At 49.6% G+C, this 12,022-nt stretch overlaps 1 protein-coding gene across 9 annotated transcripts in view; it reads right to left on the bottom strand.

Annotated features, from left to right (window-relative positions):
* Positions 1 to 12,022, bottom strand: part of SGMS1 (sphingomyelin synthase 1) — a 269,326-nt gene that overhangs the window by 183,054 nt on the left and 74,250 nt on the right. For 7 of the 9 annotated variants that reach the window (XM_047703349.1, XM_047703354.1, XM_047703351.1 and 4 more), the window contains exon 3: positions 1,641 to 1,731. The exons of the other annotated variants lie outside the window; for them this stretch is intronic. The gene's annotated coding sequence lies outside the window, so the exon portion shown is untranslated. The remainder of the gene's footprint in view (positions 1 to 1,640; positions 1,732 to 12,022) is intronic. 9 annotated transcript variants of the gene reach the window in all.

Here is a 12,022-nt window from a genome sequence, read left to right as displayed (position 1 = left end):
TGGCAACAAAATACCCAATTTTGGAAGGAAGTGGAGCAACAGATAAAAGGTGATGCAGGGACGCCTGGGTGGCTCAGTTGGTTAAGCGGCTGCCTTCGGCTCAGGTCATGATCCCAGCGTCCTGGGATCGAGTCCCACATAGGGCTCCTTGCTCAGCGGGGAGCCTGCTTCTCCCTCTGCCTCTGCCTGCCACTCTGTCTGCCTGTGCTCATGCTCGCTCCCTCTCTCTCTCTCTCTCTCTCTCTCTCTCTCTTTCTAACAAATAAATAAATAAAATCTTAAAAAAAAAAAAAAGGTGATGCTTTTTTTTTTTTTTTTTAAGATTTTATTCATTTGGCGTGCCTGGGTGGCTCAGCGGGTTAAAGCCTCTGCCTTCGGCTCAGGTCATGATCCCAGGGTCCTGGGATCGAGCCCCACATCGGGCTCTCTGCTCAGCAGGGAGCCTGCTTCCCTTCCTCTCTCTGCCTGCCTCTCTGCCTGCCTCTCTGCCTACCTGTGATCTCTGTCTGTCAAATAATAAATAAATAAAATCTTAAAAAAAAAAAAAAGATTTTATTCATTTCTTTTTGTGAGAAAGAGTGAGCGAGCACAAGCCGGAGGTGGGGAGGCAGAAGAAGAGGGAGAAGCAGACCGCCCGATGGGCAGAACCCTGGGAGCCTGATACAGGGCTCAATCCCAGGACCCTGAAATCATGGCTCGAGCCCAAGGCAGACACTAGACTGAGCCACCCAGGTGCCTGTGATAGATTTTTATAAGAAGGATTTTATTAAACTAGAAAAAATAATTTACTACCATCAAATGCAACAGGTGAGTCTGAACAACACAACTGAGCGCCCTGGGGAAGGCCACGCGTAGTCGAGCGCTCTTATCCAGCCGGAAAAGAAGCAACAGAAGCAATATCCCGTCTGTGTGTGTACACAGAGATGGGAACCGTGTGCCAGGATGGAAAGCAGCCACCATCACAAAGAACGCAGTCCCACGCAGGGGATTTTCACTCTTGGTCAAGACTGTTTCTCAACAGGAGCAATGGCAAGCTGACCTGGTTCTGGAGACACTGCAGGCCGGCATGCCCAGCGACACAGCCCCAGGCGGTCCCAGTGTGGAGCCACAATCTTCCCGGAGAGAGAGCCTCCATCACAATCGATTCCACAGTCAAGTTAAAGTCCTGGCCCCAAATGGCTCCCAAACACCCTGGGCCCTGGAACCTTCCCTCATAATTTCTTCTACAAACAATTAAATTACTATGTGGAGTTTTCACTAAAGGTGAAAAATGGTGTAGACTCAAGCAGAGATTTTCCTGAATCCGGGTGGCTCTTTTTCCTGATAAATGTGCTTGTTAATTATGTGGCTTGAGAGCTCACGACACCCTTCCCGTCCTCTCCAGCGACTCTGGCAGAAGCTACCCCTTGGGCCCTTCATTTTCCACATGTTTATACTCTGGCTGGTGTTGCCTTCCCAGTCCAATCCTGTCTCCTTCCCTCCCCAAACCAGACTTGGCCTTCCCTGGCTGATGTGGAGCAGGGGGCCCCCTCCATGCATCAGGGCCTCACATACACTCTCAGAACAAAGCAGGAGTGACTCTGGAGAACTTCAGACCCATGACAGGTCTGCAAATGGATAAAAGGCAGAGTGTGACTTACGTGTTGTCTTTCGTACGCCCTCTGCTATGCTCCTACTTCACTGCCCTCGAAATTCAGAAGATCTACCGTTCTTCGGTCACTAAGGCTTTGCCTGGAATAGTAAGGGCAGGAAATGAGAAAGGAGGCAACCAGAAGGAACCCCAGGGTCCACTGGGGAAAGAAACTCTCTTGCACAATCACTCTTGACATTTAAAAGGGAAAAGGGCCACCAGAAGTAAGGAAAATCTCCACCATCCTCCGGTCTGAGCCATTTTTCATCCTTAACTAAAACTATTAATAGTAATTCAATGCTTTTAGAAGAAAAACTTTGAAATTTCTTCGTTATTTACAAAGACCTTTCACATGCTTTTTTTTTTAATTTGAGCCATAAGACTTTTGAAATTTTTGAGTAGGAAAGTATTATTTTAAAGGCAGCAGCTGACGTTCCCAAAGGTTAGAGAACTTTCCCACAACCGCTCCTCCAGCGACTATCAGAGAGGAAAAGAACCACGTCTGTGACTCTCGTTCCAACCTTATTCCACAACACCAAATCCTAACAGGATGGTTTCAGGCTGAGAAGCTGTACTATCATTGAATGTACTTCCTCACTCAACACATGGAGAAAGGGCTTTGCCTGTGGACTGATAGAGCAACGGTCATAGGATTAAATGTTCATTAACCACAGACAACTCAGAAGGTAGAACACCCACACCACAATAGTTAAGAAATTCACAGATCTCATCCACACACCCTCCTTTTCTCTTTAAGTCACAGTTATGGTTTTTGTTTTTTTTTTAACATTTCATCAATTATATTCTCACCAGAAAATGTCACCTTATTGTACTTATGGCAATTGTTGCAGACTCTTTAAGAGGTTATGGAAAGCCTTCTTCCTATAAAATGCAGATGATATTCCTGTGACTCCACAGCAAAATTACTTTATTAATCTAACCAGTCCTAAGTGACTCTGTTTCAGACTCAGTGCTAGATGACAGATGCCAAGTTACGAGAGGCCCACCCTTCAACGGATGGGGTGAGGGGGTAGTTCTGGCAAAGGTGAGGCTCCTCTTTCTTGTAGTCTGGAAACACAGTTCCTGAGACAGGACCAAAGCACCAGCCGCCTTTTATTTCTTCAGGCTCTGCTCTTACTGTATATACCACGCTGGCCCCCCAGGGTCTGGACCCCAGCCGGGAAGGTGCTCACACAGAGACCGGGGCCCATGGGGGTCCTCCCTCCTCTCAGGGACCACGGTGCTGGCTGTCACGGTCCAGTTCCCCCACAGGAGGGCAAGCCCAGCACCCGAGACTCGTCTTTCCCTCTTCCTGCTCTCAGCACTCAGTGATGCTTCCGGGACACGGGCTGAAGGATCAAGACACGGAGCATACAGTGAAGGCTCTTCATTTAAGTGTTTCTAACAGCGTTTCTTGGAAGTGTATATGTGTGCTTTCCCTGCAACAACTCCCTCCGTGGCGGGCAACAGGATCCCTAAGCAGTCCAGCAAATTCTGAACAAAGTGCCGGAGAAATGGCTCCATCCCTTCCAGGAGGCTGACCGTCCCTTAGGATGCCAAGCGGCTGTCACTCCGACATGAACTACACTGATGTCCAGGGGCCTAACAAGCCACAACAGACTGCCCGAGACAGAAAACTTAGTTGTTAATTCTTCGTTGTTCTTCTCTAGGTGCATGTACTTAGGGGCAAGGAAAGAGTCCTCTCAACAGATACCATTCCTTCCTACTTCTAACTGCTGATGAGAAAATAAGGAGAAAAATAGTCAAAAAAGGAGCTCCTGGGTAGCTCAGTCTGTTAGGCATCTGCCTTCGGCTCAGGTCATGATCCCGGGGTCCTGGGATCGAGCCCCGCATCAGGCTCCTTGCTAGGCAGGGAGTCTGCTTCTCCCTCTCCCTCTGTCCCTCCCCTGCTTGTGCTCTTTCTCTCTCTGTCTCTCTCAAATAAATAAATAAAACCTTAAAAAAAAAAAAAAAGGTCAAAAGAAAAAAAAAAAAAAGAAAAAGAAACAACCCTGCAACCCCAGACACAAAGCTAATCAAAAGGAAACAATCAAAATTGTTGGACAAGAGTGGTATTTTCATGCTATAGTGGAGATGAGAGGAAACTGGAGATGGGCCTTCCCCAGCACAGGCCAGGAGGTCCGTGCCCACGGCGTACACATGTGCACACTGCACGCCACACTGTGACCGGTGGGAATGTGGCCCGCGCTCTTTCTACTTCTTACGCAGACTTTCTCCTTACCAGAAATCCACACCGCAGCCTGCCCAATCCAGTTTCTCAAAAGGAACATGCCCACCAAAGCACAGCGGGTCCACCGGGCGCCCTCAGGCTCCACCTCGGGCAGTGGAGAACGTGCAGGTGAACCCCGCTACACTGTCAACACAGCGTGCACCTGTCCTCTTGCCCCCGCTCTGTCCAGACAGACCTGTCCCATCAGGGCTCTCAGATGGTAATTCCACCTCCTCAGGTAAGCAGGTACCTGGCTCCTAATCAACCCAACCATCTGCCCCCCAACTTCCCGGGAGCCTCCACGATCTGCCCGCCACCCAGCTTTGCATCCCAGGTCCCAAGCCTATCCACCCATCACAGTGAACGCCCAAAAGCCGTCACCCTTCACGAGACACCCTGCCCTTCTTTTCTTCTCTTGACTAACTCATGGAGGCTTGATGACCTTGGGGAATTTTTCGTGATCCCCATTCAAAGCTGGGTGAGTGCCTCAAACTATCTATTCTCACGGCACCTTTGCTTTTTTTTTTTTTTTTTAAGATTTTATTTATTTGAGAGAGACAGCACAAGCTGGGGGAGCAGCAGAGGAAGAGGGAGAAGCAGACTCCCCACTGAGCAGAGAGCTCGATGTGGGGCTCCATCCCAGGACATCGGGACTGTGACCTGAACCAAAGGCAGACACTTAACCACCTGAGCCACCCAGGCGCCCCCTGTGCTCACTTTTAAATAAACAGCCAACATTCACTACGCACTGATGGTGTGTGCTAAGCTATAGGCATTTACCATGCGTTACCTCACCCAGGGCCCACACTAGGTCTGCAAGGGGGAGGTGGGGAAGGGTGTTCCTCCTTGGGACCAAAAATGGTGTGTTGGTTCAAAGATTAAGAGGACCTCTCAAAGGGAAGACTCTGGAATTCTGTATAACTGAATCAAGCCCCTTCTCAAGAAGCTCTTACACTGTATAACCAACAGGCTCCTCCCCACGGGGAACACATCAGCTCCAACACAGATCAGAGGCAGAATCCCTCCGCGGTACTCCATCGGGCACCCTCCGCAACATTTAGCCAATGTCTTACTGGCCACAGACCGTGGACCTGAGCTGAGGGAGGAGCGGGGACAGGAATGCCGAGGACAGCTGCCAGGCGAAGGCCCCGTGGACAGTCTCGTGAAGGGTGCGTCAGGGAGGACAGGATCTCAGGGTCTCAGGACAGCTCATCACTCGTACAGGCCCCCTTCTTCCAGCTGCAGACCCTGACCGGGCCATCAGAAATGCCGGCCAGGCTCAAAGCCATCTCCAGGCTCTACCCTCCCGGGGAAAATGTTTTTTAAAAAAGGGAAAGGCTCAAAAAGAGATGTGCAGAACTCTCTGAAACCTAACTCAAAGTGTGAAACTCACAGGGCACGTTTAACCGAGGGAAAAGCAAGAGGCACCACTATGGGACACCATGTCAAGCACCCCCACTCCAGGAGCATCCGGCAGCACTTCTCCATTCCCACCGAAGGTAGAACAGAGCACAGAGTTTCGACCTATGAGACTTTGGCTTCATTGTGAACATCTTCCCCAAAGCAAGAAATTTTAACTCAGGAGTATGGCCGTCTGTGTCCCCATGACATGACCGCTCTTCGATTCCCAACATGCAGGGCTCCCATTCCAGTGCTCAAGCAGCGCTGGGGCTGGGGTCCAGGATTCCGCCTCACGGAAGCTGCAATGTACGTACAGACAACACAGTGTTCACGGAGGGCTCCACCATAAGCCACAAGTCACCCGGGGGGACCTATGGGTAGGCCCAGCTGGGCGGCAGGCTCAGCTACAGGATTCACACCCTGCCTCCCATGACTCAAAGTCCCATGTCCTCCTTACAGGCATTAGACTAAAATGCACGAAAACTTAATATCTGTAAAATGGGACAATACTGGCCTTGTGAGGCTCCTGGAAGGATTCAGTAAGTTAATCCTCCAACTTCTAGCCTATGCTTATCAAAAAGCAAGCCCTCTGATTCTATTCAAGCTGAGATCGCCTATTTTCAATGAGTCCAATTTAACTTCAAAATGAGAAAGAACGGGTCCCGTGTGCACCCATTCCGCCCATCCAGATCCATCCACTCCCTCACAGACTTCCACAGAGCGTCTGTCACACACAGAGCTCTGGGGCAGGCCCCGCGTGGGAGGTGAAGACAGGAGCAACAGAGCCCACGGTGGTGCGCAAAGACCACAACCAGGGCATCATCAGCCACAAATACGATGTGCCAGGCCCCATTCTAAGCACCGTGTGTGTGCGTGTTGTGTGCGTGTTGTGTGCATGTTTGCTCTCAAGCCACACAATGACCCTTCAAGGTAAGCAGTATTTATTATTCCAGATGAGAAACTGAGGCAGAGAGGACAAGGCACTTGTTCTAGGTTACACAGCTTCTAACAGGCAGAGTTGGGATTCGTCCCACCGCTGCGTGACTGCAGAGTCCTGTGCTCTTGACCACCCGACACACTGCCTCCCCTGACACCAGACCACAAAGAACTAGAGCAGGGACAGGCTAGGAAACAGGTCCAGCAGGAACAGACAGCACAATGTCATGGATGGCCCGTATTGTCTTTACCCGTAACAGAGAGCACGCGCCCTTTAACTAGAGAACGACACGTTCAGGCACACGGTCCCAGCCCAAACTGAACATCATGCACAGCACCTCGGTGCACACGCACTGAAGGGAAAGGGGTGGGCTAGGCACCTGGGTGTCCATCACTAGTCCTCCCGTCAACAACCTGCTTGACCTCTCTGCGGCACTATCCTCCCTATAGGGATTTAATGAGATGCCCCACGTACAGAGCTTACTTCCAGTACCTGCCACTGAAGACTATCCAAGTCAATCAATCAATCAGTCAATCCATCAAACTGCAAACTCCATCGAGACTCAGTCCTGAGCCAGATGAGAAAACCCCAGCTGGCAGACAGCACCAGTCTGCAGGCTAGGAAGCATGCGGCCCGTAGGATCCAAAATATACTGCAGACTCAGGAAAGTATTAACAGGTGTGAACGGTTATAAGGAACTATAAACCCATGCTACAAAACGCCAAGGAAGGAAAGTCCCCCACAGCTGTGCTGTGCTGCCGGCCTCCTCCGCTCTGGGTCCTGTGATGGGCACTGCATGGAGGTTATTCAAGCTTCAAACCCCTCAGATGACCCTGACGGTACAGACGGGGATGCTCAGCCTCAAAGCGGGGAAGTGAGAGGCTCCACGTCACACCGCAGACAAAAAACAGAGTCTGTTGCTCCAAACTGAAAGACTCAGCTGCAAGGTGAGCAGGGACATCATCTCAGGGTCAGACACGGCCTTGACACCAACACTCAGTGTGACCTGTGTCTCATCCCCATGGTGCGTCCCATGCCTCAAAGGAGCCCAAGTCACTGACAGGTCATGACACGGCACCCATGTATTCTAGTACAGACCTCACTCACCATCCAGCGGGCACACGTCAGAGAGGAGTCATTCACAACTGGCTGTGGTGACCCTGACGTGACCAGACATCCGTACCATGGGTCCCGGGGCTGGGACAACAGTGACATCAGTGGTGCACACAGAGCTTGTGTCTGGCATGAGACTAGGTATAGGAGGAGAAGGTACACCAGGATACCCTCGTCTGGTCTCGTTTACAGCACAGCATCCTCGTCACAGGCAGCACAACCCATGACCAGCAAGCTTTCTCACTTACGGTTTTCTCTGTGTCCTGCCCTCAAGGAAAACAGAAGGCAACCACAAAATTCACTGTAAAAACTGTAAAGACGTAAATCTGCGTCTAATACTTCTGAAGCAGGAACCCTGTCCCTGGGGGAGAGTCCACACTGGTCGACACCGTGTCCTCAGCACAACAGGCCTTCAAAACCTATCGGTGGACGCCTATACCCAGCATCACGCACACCTGCACAGGCGACACGGCAGGCCAGGCTGCCTGACGAAGCGCCACCTACCCCAGTCCAGCCGGCCTCGGCACCAAACTGCTCTTAGAAACTGGACAGTTCGGGGCGCCTGGGTGGCTCAGTGGGTTAAGCCGCTGCCTTCGGCTCAGGTCATGATCTCAGGGTCCTGGGATCGAGTCCCGCATCGGGCTCTCTGCTCCGCAGGGAGCCTGCTTCCCTCTCTCTCTCTCTCTCTGCCTGCTTCTCTGCCTACTTGTGATCTCTGTCTGTCAAATAAATAAATAAAATCTTTAAAAAAAAAAAAAAAAGAAACTGGACAGTTCAAGAAACATAGGGCTACAGGAGATTGGATTTTCTGAGTTTGGGGGTGGGGGAGAGCAGAACAAACACATATTTTAGGCGCAAAAAATGCCCCCAACCCTCTTGGATTCTTCAAAATATTTGCCCATATACTGAAATACTTATTGGCCTAAAATGTGCCCTCTGATCTGCTATTTCAGAAACACGAATCACGGATCTCAAGAACACACTGTGAGCCTTGTGCCGGGTGCCGCTGACAAACGAAGACCAAGGCCAGAGCGCCAGCAGCTCTACTGGAGACACAGGCTGTAAACAAACAACTAGCGTCCTGCACAATGAGGGCTTTCAGCAGAGCAGAACCCAGGGCAGGAGGGCACAGAGCAGGGGAGCGATCAGGGCAGCCGCACACATCAGCCCCACAGGGTAAGAAAGGACGTTCCTCTTCTCCGTGCGCTTTGCAATTTCTTCATCCAGTCCTCATCATTTTCTTCCAAGTGAACAGCAGCCCTGGCCATCTACACACTAAACACTTCAAATCGTCACCAGATCTGCAGTGCTCATCCTAGTCCCCCGTGAAGAACCACACAGTGCCTGAGCCGCCCCAGGGTTTTCTGGCCACAGTGTTTCCGTCGAGACCCCTGGCCTCTGCATAGCCAAACTAAAACTGCATCTCATTTTCTGTCCAAAAGTCTTTTTGTTTTTTTTTTAAGACTTTTTAAAAATTTATCTGAGAGAGAAAGCATGATCAGGGTAAGGTGTAGAGGGAGAAGCAGGCTCACCGCTGAGCAGGGAGCCCAATGTGGAACTCCATCCCAGGACCCTGAGATCATGACCTGAGCCGACACCAGATGCTTAGCCAACTGAGCTACCCAGGCGCCTCTATACAAAAGTCTTACAGATAAAAGCCAAATGAATGAATGACACTATCAAGAGAAATTCACTTTATTAGATTATTTCAATGTTATCCATACCCAAGAAAGCACCCTGTGCACTTGAAAGGAACAGGCATAAATATAAAGTCACAAAATGAACAAAAGAAGTTGATTTTCCAACCACAAGATAACGGTTTGTTGTGCTTGAATATTAAAACAATTTTTTAAATTTCTGATAGCCAGAGCTCAAAGGGAAATGGAGCAGACCATCTAATTCGGATCAAAGAAAGAATATAAAAGGGCTTTTTTCCCTAAGTACTGAAAAACCAAATCACCCCCTTTTTAAAAAAATTTTATTTATTTATCTGAGAGAGGGAGAGAGAGAGGGAGAGCAGGCATGTGCACAAGCCTGGGGAGGGGAAGGGCAGAGGGAGAAGCAGGCTTCCTTCCCGTTGTGTAAGAAGCCTGAGGCAGGACTTGATCCCAGGACCCTGAGATCATCATCTGAGCTGAAGGCATACACCTCACAGACTGAGCCACCCAGGTGCCCCCAAATCATCTTTTTTTTTGACAATACAAGTAGAAGCACTGTTACAGGGTTTCTTACATCCTTACTAAGTAAGAGCTAGGAACACAGTAAAGTGTACCACAAAGAAGGTACTCACGCAGACACTGAAACACAGGAGAAAAGATAACTTCTCCTTCTATCAGGTTTAAAAACATTAAAGAAGAGGCCTTACTGATCTGCTCTTGGTATCACAGAGAGGTTAGTCCCCAAAACAAGGCCTTCTGGGAAAAACCACTTGAATGTGATCTCTTATACAAAATCCCAGAACTAACTCAAATAAAAGGTTTTCAGAAATTTCAACAACTGTTTCACAGCTCAGAAAGCTACGGCCTCATTCGGCTGGAGCAGGGCCTGTTTCTGGGTCAGCCCCGCCATGCAAAGACCCCATCATCAGGCATCTAAGCAGAAGGGGAACACTCACTCCTAAAGTGTGCATCTGACTTTATTTTCTATCTTAAAAGGAATATACACAGGTACCTTAAGTCTCTTTTCTCGGTTTTTATTTTTCTTAATAGTAACAAGCTATTCCATTCGTTTGGGGAAAGTGCCACACTTTGTAACATCCTTTTACCATTATAAACTCCCTTATCCTTGTAATTCCAAGTGACTCCTAGGCGCCACAAAGAAACCTAGAAGCCCACTGCCTGAAATACCATGTTGGTCATCCCGAGGCATTCAGAACGGGGTGCACAATAAAAATGGTACAAGGGTGTGACAGACAGGCACCCCCGTTCCTCCTTCCATGGGTCTACTCGCATGATTACTGCTGAACCAGGGATAAGAGTTGGCCACGACACCACATATGGAAAAGGTCTTCCCAAATCCCCAGAGTAGCAGCCAAACTAGGGTCTGCAGGCTGCACAGCTCTTACCTGCCCATTCCACCGACCGCCCCACAGAGGGGGCACGTGGAGTCCACTCATCCCACCCAGCGACCTCCCTGCTTTCCCTTGTCTGCTGCTGCCAGGACCTTCCCTACTGCAGAAGACCAGAATCTGCCCCCCCAAATATGCCTCTTTGGCCCAAGGGCCATTGTGAGCCAATTATTTGGAAAAACAGAGGACACAAAAGCAGCTCAGAAAACAGAGAAGTTACGCTTTCGTAAGGGAAATGTACATGTACAAAGGAAATCTCCATTCGCAAGGATGTCTCCCTCTATGTACCAGGAGGAGAAGGATAAAAAAGAAGACTCACAGAAGACCCTTACCCACTGAGAGGGTGGCTGGCTTGCTTGCTTCCTTGGCTTGCTGTACTCTTCCTGATCACTTTCCCATCACCCGCCCTCCACACCTGGCTTGCTTTGTTTTAGCTGAAGACGGTACGTAAGCCCAAATTTAGTCACTTCTATGAGCTACTCTTCCCATGTACATATGAGATATACACATTAATACACTGCTTTTCTCCTGTTGATCTGTCCTTTGGTACTGGGGCCCTAGCTGAGAACCTAGAATGGGAACCTAGAAGGCAGAAGGACAAGATTTTTTTCCTCCCCCACACTCATCACCCAAAGATTGCAAGAAACTTCTGGGGTGCCTTGCCGGTAACAATCCCACTGTCTCCACTGACCGAGCACTTGGGATGTGCCAGACCTCAGCCTAGTCCTAGCAACAGCAAGATAAAGTGGGCACTATTCCCCCGATTTTACAGACAGGACCACGAAGGTCAGAGAGGAAGGGTGAGAAACCAGCTTGTAGGTGGCACAGCCAGGACTGCGACCCAGATTCTGCGGCCAGATTCAAGCATGAGACTGAATTACTCACATTCATGTGTGTAGTTAAACTTTGTGTCAACTCCAAGTATTTTTAAAAGCCATAAAAATGCTAGAGCTTTGCTTTCCACATTATCTCCAACAATCCTCCCCCAAATTACTGGGAAGATGGCTTTTACGTATTCCACCTCAGACGGGTCCATCCATCTTTTCCTAGGGCTACCTGGTTCAGGTTTGGATGTCCTGCACTTGCTACAACCGTGGGATAGACGGGTAACTGATCTCTTTCAGCATGAGAACCACTGAATACGTCAGCTCGCGTGGGAATCCACTGAGGGCCATCACTAGTCCTGGTACTGAGTTAGCTGCCAGGACTGGTCTGCTCAGCACTGTCTCAGGGGAGCTCCAAGTGTGCTGGATAAACCCAAAATGCCCACTGACAAAGGAAATTGATGCCATATACACCCAAAGAATGAGATATTGAGGGGCGCCTGGGTGGCTCAGTCATTAAGCGTCTGCCTTCGGTTCAGGTCATGATCCCAGGGTCCTGGGATCGAGCCCTGCCATTGGGCTCCCTGCTCCGAGGGAGGCCTGTTTCTCCTTCTCCCACCCCTCCTGCTTGTGTTCCCTCTCTCGCTGAGTCTCTCTGTCAAATAAATAAAATCTTTTTTAAAAAGCAAATGAGATATTGATCTTGACAAAAAGACGTATGGAGCCTGAGTACAGTGAACACAGGGTCTCGTTAAGGAAACTAACATCTCCATGTCATGTTCTAAGCACAGAAACATCAGGCAACTATTAAAACCTCCCT

This window comes from Lutra lutra, chromosome 14 (assembly GCF_902655055.1).
Source record: "Lutra lutra chromosome 14, mLutLut1.2, whole genome shotgun sequence".
Classification (NCBI taxonomy): Eukaryota; Metazoa; Chordata; class Mammalia; order Carnivora; family Mustelidae; genus Lutra; species Lutra lutra.
This window is presented reverse-complemented; position numbering and strand designations above follow the sequence as displayed.